Raw genomic sequence first — 20,005 nt, forward strand, 5'->3', positions numbered from 1 at the left:
ATCTACCTCCACCAAAAAAGGGCTGGACAGATCCGGTTGTACTAGGACAGGTGCAGAAGAGAACGCCGCCTTTAGGGTATCGAAGGCCCTCAGAGCCTCAGAAGACCAGGTCCTCACATCTGCCCCCTTTCTGGTGAGGTCCGTTAGAGGTTTGGCCACCCCGGAGAAGTCTTTGATGAATTTGCGATAGTAGTTGGCGAAGCCGAGGAAGCGTTGAAGGGCTTTCAACGACCCTGGCTGGGCCCACTCCGTGATGGCTTTCACCTTTTCAGGATCCATCTGGAAGTCGCATGGCGTGATGATATACCCCAAAAATGATATCTTTTGTACCCCGAAGACACATTTCTCGAGTTTAGCAAACAGCTTGTTATGTCTGAGTCGAGCTAGTACAGTCTGAACGTGAGTATGGTGACTCGGCAAGTCGGAGGAAAAAATCAAAATGTCGTCTAGATATACAACCACGAACACCCCCATGATATCCTGAAACACTGAGTTCATGTACCCCTGAAAAATGGCGGGGGCGTTACACAATCCAAAAGGCATAACTAGGTATTCAAAATGCCCGAGGGGCGTATTGAAGGCGGTTTTCCACTCATCCCCCTCCCGAATGCGGATGAGGTTGTATGCTCCCCTGAGATCAAGTTTGGAAAACCATCGGGCACCAGCGACCTGGTTGAGGAGGTCAGGAATGAGTGGAAGAGCATACTGGTTTCGGACTGTGATTTTGTTTAGCTCTCTATAGTCAATACAGGGCCGGAGACCCCCATCCTTCTTCTCAACGAAGAAAAACCCGGCACCCACCGGGGATTCTGAGGGCCGGATGTGCCCCTTGGCCAGGCTGTCCTGGATATAGTCCCTCATGGATTCTCTCTCAGGAACCGTAACGTTATAAATGCGGCCTTTAGGAAGTTTGGCCCCAGGAATCAAGTCTATTTTACAGTCCCATTCCCTATGAGGGGGCAGAGCTTCAGATAATTGTTTGGAGAACACGTCAGAAAACTCGGAGAGGTATTCTGGTAGGGGGGTCCCCTCGCAGGTGGAGATTCCCATCTTCACCGCACAAAGGTGGTTGGCACAGCGGGGACCCCACTTTACCAGTTCCAACGTGTCCCAATTTACTACCGGGTTGTGCTCCCGGAGCCAGGGGAGGCCTAGGACGACGTCCACAGACAAATCTCTCATCACTAGAAAGGTGCAGGTTTCCACGTGTAAGGCTCCTATAGTAAACCTTACTTCAGGGGTAACCAGATTAACCACCCCTGCTTGCAATGGGGTGGAGTCCACTCCTGAAACCAGAATCGGGGTCTCTAAACGTAAAAAAACCCCGGACAGTTGAGCAACGAAATTAAAGTTAACGAAATTCGCCGCAGCCCCAGAATCAACAAAGGCTTGCCCAGTACGGTGGAAAGCATGAAATTCTAGGGTGCAAGGCAATAACATTTTGGATAACGCAGGGAGTACCTTGGCTCCTAGACAGTCCTCCGGACAACTGCCTAGGAGCGGACGTTTTCCCTGCCATGGCTTCTTGGCGCAGGTTGCAATGCGGTGACCCGGCTCCCCACAGTAGAAGCAGAGGTTCTTCTTCAGGCGATTTTCCCGTCGTTGCTTAGGGTTCAGGGCTCCCAGCTCCATGGCCTCGGTGGTGGGAGGTGGAAAAGTCGGGTCAGTAGAAGAAGTGGGCGTGGGGAGGGGAGTGGTCCGAGCGGCGTGTCTGGCCCTCAAACGTCGGTCAGCCCGAATAGCCAGCGACATGGCTTGCTCCAGGGTTCTTGGCTCCGGGTGGGCCACGAGTAGGTCCTTCAGACCCTCAGACAGACCGGTCAAAAATAGGTCTTTTAGGGCGGCATCATTCCACCCGGATTCTGTACAGTGCTGGCGGAATTGGGAACAGTAGTCCTCCGCCATCTTGCAACCCTGGCGCAGGGCCAGAAGCTTGGAGACTGCGTAGCCGGCACGGTCGGGTTCGTCATAAATTTGACCCAAGGCGGAAAAAAAGGCGTCAGGGGATAGTCGGGCGGGAGAGCCAGCAGGTAATGAGAAAGCCCAATTTTGGGGCTCTCCCCTCAGGCGGGTAATTACAATTCCCACTTTCTGGTATTCAGTACCAGAGGAGTGGGGGCGGAGATCAAAGTAGAGCTTGCAGCTCTCTCTAAATGCGAAAAACTGACCTCTCTCTCCGGAGAAACAATCCGGAAGCGGGGCTCGAGGTTCTGTCATTGTTCCTGGAGCGGAAGCGGGTTGCATGGGACCTGCAGCTGCCGCTTGTTCCTGTCGCTGCAAGCGGGCTGTTAGGTCCTGGGCAAGGTTCGTAAGGAACTGGACCTGGTTCGCTACAGCTGCCATGGCCTCCATCGAGGGGTTCAGAGTTGCCGGGCGGATGCAAGGGTCTGACCTTCGTTCGGCCAGTGTTACTGTCAGGACAGTGTCCGGGATATGGGGGTCCCTGAGATATCCCGCAACCCCTGTCCCTGCCTACTTGCCCCCCTGGGCTAACCCCCAGGGCGACAACTGGGCGGCGGTCCCTACCCTCACTAGGGAAGCGGGACACGGGAAGACAAACAGACACTGAAGACAAACAACGGTAGAATGGTCAGACAATCCGGGTCGGCAACAGGAGGGTGCGCAGTACAGGGGGGTCAGGCAAAAACGTAGTCAAGGTCCAAAAGCAGAGGTCAGGAAAGCCGGGGTCACAAACAGGAGTCAAAGAATACGCGGGTGCAGCTGGAAGACCAAACTAACACTGGCAAGGCCTGAGAGGAAAACACACCTATTTAAATGCTGTCAGCGCTCCCGCCCCAGAAGCTGATTGGGGCGGGGAGCCTGACAGCAGCAGGGCTAATCAGGGCGGTGCTGGGGGCACGCCCCCAGTCTAGCTGCACAGACAGTTACTAGGGAAGCCAGCCTGGTAGTCAAGTGACTAGAAGCACCAGCTGCCTCCCTAGCAACCCGGCGGCGACCAGTCTTACAGCGGCCCGGGGAGATCACAAGAACCGGGGTACCTCTGCGCCGCGCTCCTGTACCCCGGGTGGCCGGACCGGTGGTGCGGGCACGGCGGCCCCGAGAGTTGCCGGTTCTGACAGTAGTTCTATAATCTATCCACTGTATATATACTTATCTTGACAGGTGGATTTATTGGAACTACATTTAGTACTCTATGTGTATACACATTAGTCTATGTTTTTGTGTTGTGTTTGACTTTCCTCCTTGAGCATCATTTGCCACCGGAGGAAAGTAGTATGTTGGGCCCTAAATGTGGACATTTTCTAATGATAAAGTAATAAAAAATTAGGATATTTTAATTTAGTCTAAACTGTGAAGGAAGATACATTTTCCAACCATAACCCAGATAGTAACCAATTCAGTGCTGCAGAGGTGCAATACACATCAAATTCACTCACATAGGAGACACTGACAATATGTAGGTGCGAGACTCATGTAAATCACTCAGGCACATTCTAGAGACTTCTGGAAAGGTCACATTAACTTCAGGACACTACAATAGGAAATACTGGAAGACTGTTGTTACAGCTGACTGTCCTCAATTTGCAATATCTGCTTATGGTTTTCCTTTTGTATAAGCGACGTATACAGTTAATAACATTCCCAGCTCTTATTCTACTATTTGTGCTCAGGCTTCTTCTCTGTAGTGTTTTATCAATATTTATAATTTTATTTCACGCTTATTATTACAGGGAACCACATGCCGGTACCATTTTCATCTGAACTGTCCCTCAGGGATCCCTGTGTAATTGAAGGTATGGTGAAGCGGTTACATGTTTGGTGTTAACCACACAAGCATGTGGCTTTGGTTTTAGCCGCTGTTGCTTGTACTCACTGTGTGTTCTTGAAGGCAATCATTTAATCCCACGGTTCTTTGCTGAATTAACCATATTTGCTATAATCATTGGAAACAGTATTAACCGAGACTCTTCTTTCCACTTGAGACTACATAACACTAGGTGTAACTAGCAGATGCTTCGAGCTGAATTTGCAAATACTTTATGTATCTTTAGCTAGGCCTAAAACAAGTATTAATGTGAAGCCATGGTAACATTACACACAAAATTAAGGGAACACTGGTTGAAAAACGTAAAGGAATGTCAGATTTTGATGAACCATGGAATCTCCAGACTTGCATCTATCACATGTGTTCAGTCTGAGCCTGCTCTCATCAGTGAAGAGAACAGAGCGCCAGTGGCTGACCTGCCAATTCTGGTGTAGTCTGGCGAATACTAATCAAGCTGCCGGGTGCTGGGCTGTGAGCACAGGTCCCCCACAAAGGATATCAGGCCCTCATGCCACTGCAATGGAGTCTGTTTCTGACAGTTTGGTTGAAACATGCAGACCCGTGGCTGCTGGGGGTAATTTTGTAGAGCTCTGGCAGTGTTCTTCTTGTTCTCCCGATCCTGATGCTGGATTGATGCCCTTCTACAGCCCTGTCCAGCTCTCCTTGTGTAACAGTCTGTGTCCTGGTACCAGCTCCATGCTCTTGAGATTGTACTGGGAGACACAGAAAACCTTCCTTCGGCAGCCTGTATGGATGTGCCATCCCGAAGGACAGGACTACCTGTGCATCCTAATTGAGCTGCAGGCAGCACCTCATGTACCAGTAATGATACGGACACCCGCAAAATGCAACTTTAGGGAAGAATCAGGAAGGATAAGGGGTGAGAAACTCTCTCCATTCCCTTTTTGGGGTCGTCTTTCCGTTGCCTCTCCACTTACCCTGTTGTCACTTTTAGTTGCACCAAAGCAGGTGAAATTGATTCACAGTTGCTTCTGCTTCCTAACTGGACTAATTGATATCCCTGAAGTATAAGTGACTTGGGGTTATACTGTGAGGCTTAAATGTTCCTTTAATTTTTTTGAGCAGTGTATAATATTTTAATTTGACCTAATAGCTGAAGATCAAAAAGCTGCTTTGCTTTGGAACATAAGACTTGCTGATTACCAGTATAAATCTACAGATTTGTCCACCATTAACTCATTTTGAATGTCATTACGGACTCCATATTCTCAGAATACAAGTTTGATACAATCATCTTACTATCTAGTAGAAAAACATAATTTAAATGTATGCTTTTTTAACATAGAGGCCTATGAATGACATCCATTGGACATATGCCTCTTTTTTTTCATCTTACACCACACATCTCAGGATATGTCAAATTAAAGGGGTTGTCCCGAGAAAGCAAGTGGGGGTAAGCACTTCTGTATGGCCATATTAATGCACTTTGTAATATACATCGTGCATTAAATATGAGCCATACAGAAGTTATTCACTTACCCACTCCGTTGCTGGCGTCCCTGTCTCCATGGTGCCGTCTAATTTCAGCGTCTAATCTCCCGATTAGACGCGCTTGCGCAGAAGGGTCTTCTCCCTTCTCTTGGGTCTCGGCACGAGCGGAGTTCTGGCTCCGCCCCTTCTACGCATCATCGCGTAGCTCCGCCCCATCACGTGTGCCGATTCCAGCCAATCAGGAGGCTGGAATCGGCAATGGACCGCAAAGAGCCCACGGTGCACCATGGGAGAAGACCCTCGGTGCATCATGGGTGAAGATCCCGGCGGCCATCTTGCTAAGGTAAGGAAGAAGTCGCCGCAGCGCGGGGATTCGGGTAAGTACTAAACGTTTTTTTTTTTTAACACATGCATTGGGTTTGTCTCGCGCCGAACGGGGGGCCTATTGAATAAAAAAAAAACCTGTTTCGGCGCGGGACAACCCCTTTAAGGAAAAAGTTAAGGGAAGAGTAATCTGTGACTTGGGAAGATTAAAGCTCTGCTTTGAATTTGCACCTTGGATGCTGCCGCATTTTCTTTATTCTATACGGGAAGAATAATCTGTATATTTGCCAATAAAGAAACAAGACTTAGATAGTAGAAACATGTTATTTTCAAGTTCTCTTCAATTTTCGCCAGTGGTGAATTGCCCTAAATATACATTTTGTTATGTTGTGGTCTTGTGCAAATTAAAAAAAAAAAGTATTTTTTCCCATTATTCTGCATTCAATGACAAAGGGAAAACAGAATGTTAGAAATAACTTAAATTGTAAATATTTTAAAAATGTAAAACTAACATTTTGCATTGACATAAATATTTACATCCTTTGGTATGACACTTCAAATTTATTTCTGGGGGCCTTCTATTTCTCTTGATCATCTTTGAGATATTTCAACACCTTAATTGGAGTCCACCTGTAGTAAATTCAGTTGACCGGACATCATTTTAAAACACACCCTTGTCTATATAAAGCACCACAGCTCACAATGCATATGAAAATCAAGCCATAAGGAGGAAAAAAACTGCCTGTAGAAAGACAGGATTGTGTGGAGGCACAAATCTGGAGAAGGCTACAACAAAATTTCTGCTGCACAGAAAGTTCCCAAGAGCACAGCAGCCTCTGTAATTCTTACATAGAAGTTTGAAACCACCAGAGCTTTTTCTAGAGTTAGCCGACCCACTAAACTAAGCAATCAGGAGAGAAGGGCCTTGGCAAGAAAGGTGACCAAGAACCCAATAGTTACCCTGGATGATCTCCAAAGATCCTGTGTGCTGATGGTAGAAACTTCCAAAAGGTCAACAATCACTGCAGCACTCCATCAATCTGGGCTGTATGGCAGAGTAGCCAGAAAGAAGCTTCATCTCAGTAAAATACACATAAAACCCACATGGAAATTGCCAAAAAGCACTCAAAGGACTCTCAGACTGTAAGAAACAAGATTCTCTGGTCTCTTGAAATCAAGATTGAACTTTTTGGCCTAAATTCTAAGTATTATGTCTGAAGAAAACCAGGCACTGCTCATCAACTGCCCAATACCATCCCTATAGTGAAGCATAATGGTGACAGTGCAGCGAGCAGGAGTTGGCAAGTGTAGCTTGAGTGGGTACACTAACTTTGGTTTTGTCTAAGATGTCGACTCGTGCAGCAGGTGGATTGCAATTGAGTTCTTGGCAATAACAATTAGTAGTTTGTGTACTGTCTGATGTGACGCCAGTGCCTTTGAATGCATTGGGATAATGAAATAAAGAGACAAATCCAAATGGGTTGCAGTAAAACCGAAGGCACACAGTTTACTGAATTCTTGCGGATTAATGACAATGTTCACACTTTGCCGTTTAGTCGGCAATAGAAACTTCAATAACTTTTCATGCATATGAAATAATATACAGTGACTCCTTAACTCTCTCTCCTGAAGAATAAGGCTGCCAGACTAAGTTAAATGCTTGTCATATTAAGAGGTTATTTGTGGAGGAATGGAGGGACTGATGCAGGCTCTCATGTGGTCTCACTGACTGCTGACTTTGCAGCGTCAAGATAAACTCACAGTTGAAATGACCGCTTTTACTTCCAGATTATGCAGGGTCTGCCCTGGCTTAGATTCCTCCTTAAGCAGGGATGAAAAAAGCTCTGTTCTCCTTCAGCTCTCCCTTCCAGCTGACTCCACCGCTACACATTCTTCCTGGCTGGCCTCCAGGCCCCCGCCTCCAGACTGACTTTATTAGCCTCCACGCTAGACTAGACTTGCTTACATCCTCCTCCATCACTGGCTCTTCTCAGGCTTGACTCTCCTCTTTTCCTTACCCATATTCTGACTCTTATACCCTCCCCGCCAACCAATTCTGGACTATGGGGAAACAATCTACCCACTCCCAGGGCTAGCTAGGGATGATTGACAAGTAACAGAGTGGATTAGGTTGAATACTTCACAGTCATGCACATGTTAGTTTGAGAAGACACCAGACATTAATTCTTAGTGACCCAGAAAAGGCCAATACACATAACAATATGTGGGTACACATACACTCACCTATACACATATATATTCCATATGAGGTAGCTATGACAGTGCTGTGGGACCCCAACTCTGGGGTACTGCAGTTACCCCCTTCCTAAAGAAAGATGACCTTGGCGCACTCTGAAAACCAGAGGCTAAATCCAAGATGGTAATTCCTCAGTGTGCTAACCCATTAAAAACGTCTCCTAACTTCCCCAGTAAAAAGTGAATTTACCAACTACATTAAAGGGGTGCTGGAAAGAAGACAAAAATCGCTATACAAGTCTGGTGAGGGCATGGTTTACCATACCAGTCTCCTCCCTTGGTTGCTTTTAGACTAAACAACCCACTCCGGCATGACTTCCGAAGTCTCACCTCCGGTGACAGTATTAGAACACGATAGCATGTAGAAGAAAAGATTGATCGGTACCTTTAAAAAATGTACTCAGCCAGGCGGAACCTGGAATGCATCAGCATACATTAAGGGGCCCTTACATGACACTTCTCCCCAAAACCTGAAATAGGGAAAATACACACTGGAACTGGCACACAGATAGAAAGGGCTAGAAAAGGTTAATGGACAGCGCTCTGAGTGGTAATTGTTAGGTTGTGCTGCTGGAGTTTGTTGTTCTACAGGGTTCCAGGAGCACACCTGCACAGTTGAGGGATAATTTGGCTGCTGGGTGTGGTTAGCTCAGTGAAGCCAATTCCCTGGGTCTGTGTGTGTGTATGTGTATGTATATATATATATATATATATATATATATATATATATATATACTCCTGCCCCTCTGCTAGAGGAAGCTGGTATCTCCTCTGTCTGGTGTTTGTCAGTCTGGTTGGTTTGTGTGTAGTGTCTGGTCAGCTTGTGGCTTGCTGTGTGTGTAGTGTCTGGTCAGCTTGAGGCGATCACTCCGCTTGTTAGGTAGGGCCTAGCCATCTTCCCTTCAGAACAGGCTCAGTTTCCCCTTCCATATATGGTGTGAGCTTGGTGCCTTTGTTCCTTTGGTCACGTTCGTGTGGGCCTGGTGCTTATTTGCCCACACAAATGCGACAGTAATGACAATATTTAAAACTCCTACAAACAGTAAGTGCCTTTTATCTATGCACCTCCATTCTGCACCTATCCCATAAGCATTGGATCACTTTTTATATAGTATTCTTACAGATAGAAAGGGGTGACTTGATAGGAACATTTAAAAAGGGAAGACGCTAATAAAGGATACATTCCCCCCTTTACCTCGGAAGGCGTAAACTTTCTACGCCCTCCTAGACTAGACACTTGTAAATATGGGAGTGAAAGCACAGAGAAGTACCCAAACTGCCCCCCCCCCCAGAAGAGTGGATTACTCTACACCAGTGATGGCAAACCTTTAAGAGACTAAGTGCCCAAACTGCAACCCAAAACCCACTCAAAGTGCCAACATGTCAGGGGGTGGGGCTTATCACAACGTATGATTTTGCCCTCGTCGTTCTAAAAAGGACAGGGCTATTTTAAAATAGACATAAATCAGATTTTGACAGCTTTTTTAATGTGGAAATGCTGCAGAATGTACTCAGCGGACATTTCTGTAGAAAATTCTGCAGCATTGTCGCATCCAAAAAGCAGTCAAAATCTGCACTATGTTTATTTTGAAACAGCCCTGTCCGTTTCCACCACATGTAAACATACCCCAGGGTAATAGTGACCCCCCCAGCGACCCCGGTGATAATAGCGACTCCCAGTATAATAGTGACACCCCACAGTGGCCCTTATTATAATAGTGACACCCCACAGCGGCCCCAGTGTAATGGTGACACTCCACAGCGGCCCCAGTATAATAGTGACACCCCACAGCGACTCCAGTGTAATAGTGACACCCCACAGCAGCCCCAGTGTAATAGTGACACCCCACAGCGGCCTCAGTGTAATAGTGACACCCCACAGTGACCCCAGAGTAATGGTGACACCCCACAGCGGCCCCAGTATAATAGTGACACCCCACAGCGACTCCAGTGTAATAGTGACACCCCACAGCAGCCCCAGTGTAATAGTGACACCCCACAGCGGCCTCAGTGTAATAGTGACACCCCACAGTGACCCCCCAGTATAATAGTGACACCCCACATTGGCCCCAGTGTAATGGTGACACCCCACAGCGGCCCCAGTGTTATGGTGACACCCCACAGCGGGCCCAGTGTAATAGTGACATCCTACAGCGGCCCCAGTGTAATTGTGACACCCCACAGCAGCCCCAGTGTAATAGTGACACCCCACAGCGGCCCCAGTGTAATGGTGACACCCCACAGTGGCCCCAGTGTAATGGTGGCACCCCACAGTGGCCCCAGTGTAAAGGTGGCACCCCACAGTGGCCCTCATTATAATAGTGACACCCCACAGTGGCCCCCAGTATAATAGTGACACCCCACAGCGTCCTCATTATAATAGTGACACCCCACAGCGCCCCCAGTATAATAGTGACACCCCACAGCGTCCCCAGTGTAATAGTGACACCCCACAGCGGCCCCAGTGTAATGGTGACACCCCACAGCGGCCCCAGTGTAATAGTGACACCCCACAGTGACCCCCAGTATAATAGTGACACCCCACAGCGGCCCCAGTGTAATAGTGACACCCCACAGCGACCCCAGTGTTATGGTGACACCCCACAGCGGGCCCAGTGTAATAGTGACATCCTACAGCGGCCCCAGTGTAATTGTGACACCCCACAGCGGCCCCAGAGTAATAGTGACACCCCACAGCGGCCCCAGTGTAATAGCGAAACCCCACAGCCGCCCCAGTGTAATAGTGACACCCCACAGTGGCCCCAGTGTAATGGTGACACCCCACAGTGGCCCCCGTGTAATGGTGACACCCCACAGCGGCCCCAGCATAATGGTGACACCCCACAGCAGCCCTAGTGTAATAATGACACCCCACAGCGGCAACCAGTGTAATGGTGACACCCCACAGCGGCCCCAGTGTAATGGTGACACCCCACAGTGGCCCCAGTGTAATACTGACACCCCACAGTGGCCCCAGTGTAATGGTGACACCCCACAGTGGCCCTCATTATAATAGTGACACCCCACATGGCCCCCAGTATAATAGTGACACCCCACAGCGTACCCAGTGTAATAGTGACACCCCACAGCGGCCCCAGTGTAATGGTGACACCCCACAGCGGCCCCAGTGTAATGGTGACACCCCACAGCGGCCCCAGTGTAATAGTGACACCCCACAGTGACCCCCAGTATAATAGTGACACCCCACAGCGGCCCCAGTGTAATAGTGACACCCCACAGCGGGCCCAGTGTAATGGTGACACCCCACAGCGGCCCCAGTGTAATGGTGACACCCCACAGCGGCCCCAGTGTAATAGTGACACACCATAGCGGCCCCAGTGTAATAGCGACACCCCACAGTGGCCCCAGTGTAATAGTGACATCCCACAGTGACCCCAGTGTAATGGTGACACGACACAGTGGCCCCCGTGTAATGGTGACACCCCACAGCGGCCCCAGTGTAATAGTGACACTCCACAGTGACCCCCAGTATAATAGTGACACCCCACAGCGGCCCCAGTGTAATGGTGACACCCCACAGCGACCCCAGTGTAATGGTGACACCTCACAGCGGCCCCACTGTAATGGTGACACCCCACAGCGGCCCCAGTGTAATAGTGACACACCATAGCGGCCCCAGTGTAATAGTGACACCCCACAGTGGCCCCAGTGTAATGGTGACACCACACAGTGGCCCCCGTGTAATGGTGACTCCCCACAGCGGCCCCAGCATAATGATGACACCCCACAGCAGCACCAGTGTAATAATGGCACCGCACAGCAGCCCCAGTGTAATGGTGACACCCCACAGAGGCTCCAGTGTAATGGTGACACCCCACAGCGGTCCCAGTGTAATACTGACACCCCACAGCGGCCCCAGTGTAATTGTGACACCCCATAGCAGCCCCAGTGTAATGGTGACACCCCACAGCGGCTCCAGTGTAATGGTGACACTCCACAGTGGCTCCAGTGTAATTGTGACTCCCCACAGCGGCCCCAGTGTAATGGTGACACCGCACAGCAGCCCAGTGTAATGGTGACACCCAACAGCGGCCCCAGTGTAATGGTGACACCCCACAGCGGTCCCAATGTAATGGTGACATCCCACAGCGGCCCCAGTGTAATAGTGGCACCCCACAGTGGCCCCAGTGTAATGGTGACACCCAACAGCAGCATCAGTGTAATGGTGACACCCCACAGCAGCCCAAGTGTAATGGTGACACCCCACAGCGGCCCCAGTGTAATGGTGACACCCCACAGTGGCTCCAGTGTAATAGTGACACCCAACAGTGGCCCCCAGTATAATAGTGACACCCGACAGCAGCCACAGTACAATAGTGACATCCCACAGTGGCCCCAGTGTAATGGTGACACCCCACAGCGGCCCCAGTGTAATGGTGACACCCCACAGTGGCCCCAGTGTAATGGTGACACCCAACAGCAGCATCAGTGTAATGGTGACACCCCACAGCAGCCCATGTGTAATGGTGACACCCCACAGCAGCCCCAGTGTAATGGTGACACCCCACAGCGGCTCCAGTGTAATAGTGACACCCAACAGTGGCCCCCAGTATAATAGTGACACCCCATAGCAGCCACAGTGTAATAGTGACATCCCACAGTGGCCCCAGTGTAATGGTGACACCCCACAGCGGCCCCAGTGTAATGGTGACACCCCACAGTGGCCCCAGTGTAATGGTGACACCCCACAGTGGCCCCAGTGTAATGGTGACACCCCACAGCGGCCCCAGTGTAATGGTGACACCCCACAGCGGCCCCAGTGTAATGGTGACACCCCACAGCGGCCCCAGTGTAATGGTGACACCCCACAGTGGCCCCAGTGTAATTGTGACACCCCACAGTGGCCCCAGTGTAATGGTGACACCCCACAGCGGCCCCAGTGTAATGGTGACACCCCACAGTGGCCCCAGTGTAATGGTGACACCCCACAGCGGCCCCAGTGTAATGGTGACTCCCCACAGCGGCCCCAGTGTAATGGTGACACCCCACAGCAGCCCATAGCGATTCTCCGCTCGCAAGATTTAAATTGCAGTATGCTGCAAATTGCTGCGATTCTCCGCAGTGAGCTTATCTGTCAGATAGGCTCAGCGCGGAGAGCCGTCAGCGCTCCCCTGCTCCTGCGGCGGAGGTCTGCAGCGGGATATAGCTACGCCCGTGGACAGGAGCCCTTAAGGTACTTTTACACAGTGCGACTGCTGGGCACATAAGTGCCTGACTGTCATGCCAGCCACTATTGCTCCTATACTGTACACAGGAGCAACAAATATTTAAGTGAATGGAGGCAAAGTGGATCGGGGATTGTTCCTGCCCGCATCGCCTCCATTCACAGTAAACAGGAGTTGTTCATAGATTGAGCGACAAGCCGCTCAACAGTCGTTCCATTTAAGAGAGCTGAAATTGACTGACTAGCAACAACTGAATGACTTCTTGCTTAGTGCCCTGTCGGAGGCCATATGTACATAAGCTGACGGTCACCCAAAATTGCTTTTAATTATCACTTTTGCTTTGTGATGTGGTGCTCCATCATGCTGGAAAAGCATTGTTCATCACCAAATTGCTCCTGGATCATTGGGAGAAGTTGTTCATGGAGGATATTTAGATACCATTCTTTATTCACAGCCGTTTTCTTAGTCAAAAATTGGGAGTGAGCCCACTTGGATATACACGACACTATCCAACCATGGGGTCTTCATTGTAGGTATTATACCTTGACCAATAAACCTTTTTTATCCGGAAAATGCACTTATTAAATCAAATCACACTGCTTATACAGTAGCATCATAAATTCATATCCTCTCAATCCATATCCTTCAAAGGGCTCTTTTCTCCATTATTATATGTCCATAATGACTTGATAACCATAGAGAATAATAATTGTCTTTTTAAAAATATGTTTAATTGTAAGAGTAGCCGCCGGACTTCACCACCCTGCTACTCCTGGCGTCTCTTCTTTGTTATGGGCCTGCGCAGAGGCATAACTTGAAGCTCTTGGGCCTCAAATCTGTAATAGGGCCCCCCAACTATAATGCTTTATTCATAGTACTAGGCTCCCTATATAGAGAAGACAGGCCTTATGGGCCCCCTAAGGCTCTTGGGTCCGGATGCAACTGCATCCCCTATAGTTACGCCCCTGAGCCTGCACCTCAGCAGCTCCTGAGGCTTAGCAGATCGCACATGCGAACTGGTGATATACTGGGTCAGCCGCGACCTGTTGTTCTGTACTTTTCCATTACAGTCTGACATTGTCAAGAATGATTGAGCAGAGTGATGTTGTGAAGTATTACTTGTACATGCATAATATTACCTACTATGTGGTACTCCCCATTAACTAAGAGAATGGTAATGCCCAGTTGTCAATCTATTCATACATTTCCAAGAGGAGTAACAAAGCAACAGCCGAAATACACATAAGAAAAGATGCCACGGATTTGTTATTTTACGACAAATACAAGTATTTACGGAAACAGGCATGTCAGGAGAGCTGACCGCTCTTCTTTAAATTTGCCTGTGCCCTCTGAGATATACGCTCCCTGAAGATACTCAATATTCTCATTGTTTCACCTGTGTTTCCAGGGGAAAATTTAAAAGTTATGACCTTTTAAGAGTTCACTGGGGACAGTTTAGAGAACCCTTCTTGTCAATGAAAAGTGATACGTAGATAGGAGAGCAGCATACAGCAACTGGCATATTGTAGCAGGGATTAGTGGAGGGCAGATTAGGGCAGCGATTGGCAGAGGGTGGGAGGGAATCCTGAGAAAACAATGTTTCTTAGGGGCTGTGGGAATGACTGATGCTGAGAGGGTGAATGAGTCTTTGATGAGAGGTACAAGCTCTGGAGACTGAAAGAAGTCATGAAGATCAGAGAGAAGGAAGGGGTGAGGCTGCCTGCGTGTGCCAGGAATGTGGCTGCATATAACATTTAATACTATATAAGGAGACAGCGAGTAAGACCAGAGATGGGACGAGCGCTGGCATTTCAGAAAGGGGGAGAGAACACCCATTCTAGTAGGCTGTATCCAGCAATGTGACGAGTTGTTTATATTTAACCACTAGCACACCAGGAACATGTCTGGAAATCTGCATCTCACTGACTTTTGCAAAACCCTGAGCCAGTTTTATTGTGCCCCCCCAGCTGTACTGACGGAAACCTATGAAATGTGTCAAGAGTGTAAGAAGTAGATGGAATGACAGTGGATGAGTAGAAAAGTGCAGAAGGATAACTTATCAGTTCAGTGTGCACTTTACTAGGCCTACTGTCTCTTGGCTAGATTAAGAAATAGTAATATGGTAGCATTGTAACCTTTGGCTAAGACTGTGGAGAGGGCTGTATAACCATATCTGTGGATGGTGGAAGAGATCAAGAGAACAGGGAGCAGAGAAAGCTACTATCACAGAGGGCTGTAATTCACTCTGGGTGAATTTTCTGCTTTTATCAGCAGTGAGGGGGTATGGCACCAGCAGCTATTCAGAGAGAGGATGATATAGCTGTGTAGTATTGAGTGGGTGTGGTTATGCTACACAGCCTATGAAAGAGGAGAGGGAAAGGGGAGCTGAGCTTCTGTAGCTTCATGAGAAAGACAAGCTGATTAGTCCTGGGAACGCCCCTGAGCCAGAAACTTAAATGTAGGAGAGCCTGCAAACCAAGTATGAGGTTTTCTAAATGCATGAGAAGGAAAACTCAATGCAAAAATACAGATAAGTAATATTTTTTTTTGGGGGGGGGGGGGATTTAGTAAATATGTGTTTTGAGTTTTCACGCAAAAAGGTTTCCATAGCTTTTAATATATTCATATATAATATTTAATTTTTGTGCTTTGAAGTTGGAGTTGGCACATTTCTATAAATTTTACAGCACTGCATGTAGCGCCAGTTGTCCAATTGGCCTGTGTAGACAAACAACTATCCAGACCATGGTCCTTCTTAAATCAACCAAGAATGTACATCAGTAGTGGTCAATACAACGTTATCAAGAGGGCAACACATCACATTCAGCCAGAAGATATATACACCTATGACTTTTAGGATGGTTTCAAACGCAGTGTTTTTTTGGAAAAACTCCACTGCAGCGACTTTAGTTCAGGCAGGACCCTATGTTATAGGAGTGCCAGAGCTACCAGAGCTCAGGGACCTAATTATGTAGCTGTTAACCCTTTCCAATCCAATTTTGGATTCAGGGTTTCCTAAAAGGCTTTCTCTTTTTGCTGTTATACAATGGTGCCACCTGCTAGCTAAAGCCAGTGTGTGTGCGCCATAGAGGCTCCAACAGCGGAGTGGCTGGCAATAGACGGTAAGAATACCCTCTCGAACATCTTTTGACATTGGAGCAGACAGTGGATTGGAAAAGGTTAAACCACTGGGTGAGCTCTCACCATCTGTGCATTCTTTTAGTGAGGGATTTTCTCATAAACTCTCCCCAGTCATTTTTTATTGCTGCATCATGTACAATTATTTATTTATACTTGGGTTGTAAGCTCTGTGGGGCAGGGAACATCAATTTCCTTTTTTTTTTCTACTTTCAACTTTTATTTATTTTAGTTTAGCATAGTATCTATAAGTGTTTAGCAATTACGTCACAATATAGACAATTTCCTTTTTAAGCTGCAGAATGAACTCCCTGACATTGTCCCTTAGTACACACGATGCTGAGGCTGTATAAATAAGCTACACAGACCCAGTATTTCAATAGAAGATCACTGTGATCGTTCCGAGGCATGAAGTTAACACTCCTTTCTGTCAAGCAATAAGTCTATTCTTATCCACAACTGAAATAACAGGGGAAACCCATGTAGGTGACACAATGGTATAATTCATATGGCTGCTGTTTATTTTCTTACTTGCTCTAATTTCTTACAGACCAGTCTGTTTATAATGAAGTGTTTGTATCGTTACTCCCATCGCCTATATTAAAAATACATGAATGTTTTATACCAAAGGAGTAAGCGTGTTCTCTGCATTGTATCATAGGTGTTTATTAAGCCAAATCCATTCAGCTTTTACCAGGAAGTAGAAATTGTATTATAGTTGGGTCGTGTCATATGTATAGTGTAAGTGTTGTATACAGTATATAATATACACTGAATAGCCACTCTATTAGGGACCCCCATCTAGTAGTGCGTTGGATCTCCTTTCACCTTCAGAATCTCAACAATTTGTCATGGCATAGATTTACCTAACTGATGAAATCGGTCCTCAGGAAAATTGACTCATGCAGACAGGAAGTTGCCACAGATTAACCCCTTGAGTGGCGCGCCCGGAAATTTTCCGGGAGGAGCTCCACTGCCCATAGTGATATACCCCGGAAGATTTCCGGGCTATGTATCACTATGGGAGCTGCAGAGCACAATGCCACAAGCTGTAGCAGTGTGCTCTGCCTGCACAGTCCCACGGAGAACAAAGCAAGGGCTTTGAAAAACTAGCAGAAGATATTGCTGACATGCCGGCAATCTCCTGCTCTGGTTTGTTTACAGGTTGCCATAGAGACCATCGGCTTGTCAGAAGCAAGCCGATGGTCTCTGTGGCAGGGAGAGCTGGTTGTTAGCTGTCAGAGGACAGCTAGGTACTAGCTCTTACAGCAGAGATCAGAGAAAACCTCCGATCTCTGCTGTGTTAACCCTTTACATGCTGCAGTCTATGTGACTGCAGCATGTAAAGGGCTGTCACTGCAGCATGTAAAGGGCTGTCACCATCGGACCCCCGGAATGTGATCAGGGGTCCTGATGGGTCCCTATGGAAGTCCCCTAAAGGGACAAAAAAAAAATTTAAAAAAAATTTAAAAAAAATGGAAAAAAATTATAAAAAAAAATAATAAAAACACTTGTCTCCCTTTACTTTGTAAAAAATCAAAAATATAATCACACATGTGGTATCCATGCGTAGTAATGACCCAGAGAAGGAAGTTAATACATTATTTAACCCCTTAATGACATGTCCCCTTTTTTTCTTTTTTCCCCATTTCTTTTTTTCCTCCCCCCTGTTTAAAAAATCACAACTTGTCCCGCAAAAAACAAGCCCTCATATGGCCATGTCAATGGAAAAATGAAAAAGTTATGGCTCTTGAGACGCAACTGCAAAATTAGTTGAAATTCAATGATTAGACCATTTTAAAAAACCTGCCCTGGTGGGCACGACAGGGTGGTAGGAAACCCGCCACTCAAGGGGTTAAAAGGCGGTACTGACATGCTCTGAACAGCGGACAGGAAGGGTTCATCAATTCATACTGCTTGCTCCTAATTCTGACCCTCCCATCAGCACGGTGCATCAGAAATCTGCATTCATCTGAGTAGGTGATGTTTTGCCACTGCTCAGTGATCCAAGTTTTGTCCTTTTTTGCCCATTGCAGTGTCACTTTTCTGTTTCTCTTCAACAGCAATAGCGCTCTAACTGGTTGTCTGCTGTTACAGCCCATCCATGCTAAGTAATGACAAGTTGTGCATTTGGTGGATGAATTAGGTAGAGCACCAGCATTTTATTCAGCTGCAATGTGCTTGACTGTGCACTGCCTGTTCATCAGAACAATTCTTGACATCCTCCTCTGACCCCTTTTGCTAACAAATTGTTTATATCCACAGAGGATTCCCTTTCATGGGATGTTTTCCTTCAATCACACCATTCTCATTACACCTTCCAGGATGCTGCACGAGAAAACCCCACAAGATCAGCAGTGAAAGCCTGGACCCGGCTAGTCTAGCACCGACGACCAGGCCTTGTTGGAAGTCACTCACATCGTTGGATTTTCCCATTTAATGTGGATTCACATTGAAACTGATCAACTGAAAACTTGTCATGTGATTGTATGCTGCAGTCCAAGGTCATGGGTCTAATTTCCATACAGGTAAAGGTGTGTTTCTCTAATAAAGTGGCCATTCAGTGTATGTAGTTGCCATACACAGTGCTTGAATTACCGCACTACACAAACTACAAACTCCACTGCGGAAAATACACGCTGTATTCATTCTCCAGATAATGTAGCTTTGAAAAGTTACACTTTTTTCTTGCTTTTGTTAAGCTATAATACATAAGTTCGACTTTTTCTGTTTCTTCTTTTTATTTTGAGTTCTTTACTTTTCGTTTTCCTTTTTTTCTTCTCTCCACATTTGTTACTTTTCCCTCTCGCTACCTCCTATTCCCAGAGCCCCCCTCGTATCCCTGTATCTTTTCATCTCCCGCTGACATTTGGTGATAGAGCTGGGTGACAGTCACATTGATATGGTAATGCCACAATGAATAGAATGAGAGGGTGTTGGGGGGTCAGTGCCAGCCCCCCAGTGTGTGGCATAGGGAGTAATACTGCTTGGCAGCACCCCTCCATCTCACAGGGGATGCCATTGTTTTTGCCTGGCACAAAGACATGGGGTGGCTATGGGCTAGACAGTATCTCCTATTACTGTTTTGCATTTCGAAGAAAGAAGTTATAAATTAAAACATCATTCTTCAGGATATCATCTAATCTAAAAAAATAACCACTCAAGGGTGGTCCTAACCTTTTAGCCATTTTCACCATTGATTCAAGCCAAGATTAATATTTTACAGTAGACTGGTAGTATAGACGTGTCTGACAATGGGGAGTTATTTACTAACAGGCGACTCTAGAAAATCCCATAGCAACCAATCAAGTATTCCTCTTCATTGTTTTATGTTTACAGCAAGTTGTGGTAGAGTTTTGTTAGGCTTTTCATTTAGGATTTGGGGATATAAATGTATCCTTTGTACATGTATAGACAGAATTATTGGGGCACTGCCCATTGTTGGCATACAGGAAAGTAACCTTGGTAAATATCATAGGTCTTTTTAGCCTGAACTAATAGACTAGTAAATGCCAGTATCATAATCTGGCTATATTTTTCAAAAATCTCCAGGGTTGCTTCTGTAATACTTAAAGTGAATCTTCTGGATTCCTGAAGATACAGTAGGCTGCTCTGTAAAAATGTTATGTCCAAGTCGGACACCAAAAACACCTCGTTCGGATTAGACGTAATAGTGGTCCAAAAGGATGAATATATTCACTACTGAGCAACATAAACATAGCAACATAATATGTTAGTCCGAAAAAAGACATATGTCCTTCCAGTTTAACCCCGAAATGTTGATCCAGAGGAAGGCAAAAAACCCCACTGAGGTAGATGCCAATTTTCCTCTTTTAATGGGAAAAAAATTCTTCCCGACATC

The 20,005-nt window shown here is 46.9% G+C and overlaps 1 long non-coding RNA gene across 1 annotated transcript; it reads left to right on the forward strand.

Annotated features, from left to right (window-relative positions):
- Positions 1-3,691: 3,691 nt before the first annotated feature.
- Positions 3,692-18,711, forward strand: LOC136577593 (uncharacterized). The gene is made up of 2 exons (XR_010786510.1): positions 3,692-3,755; positions 18,468-18,711. It is a non-coding gene; the product is annotated as an uncharacterized lncRNA (long non-coding RNA).
- The last annotated feature ends 1,294 nt before the right edge of the window (positions 18,712-20,005 follow it).

The sequence above is a fragment of the Eleutherodactylus coqui genome, chromosome 8 (genome assembly GCF_035609145.1).
Source record: "Eleutherodactylus coqui strain aEleCoq1 chromosome 8, aEleCoq1.hap1, whole genome shotgun sequence".
NCBI lineage: Eukaryota > Metazoa > Chordata > Amphibia > Anura > Eleutherodactylidae > Eleutherodactylus > Eleutherodactylus coqui.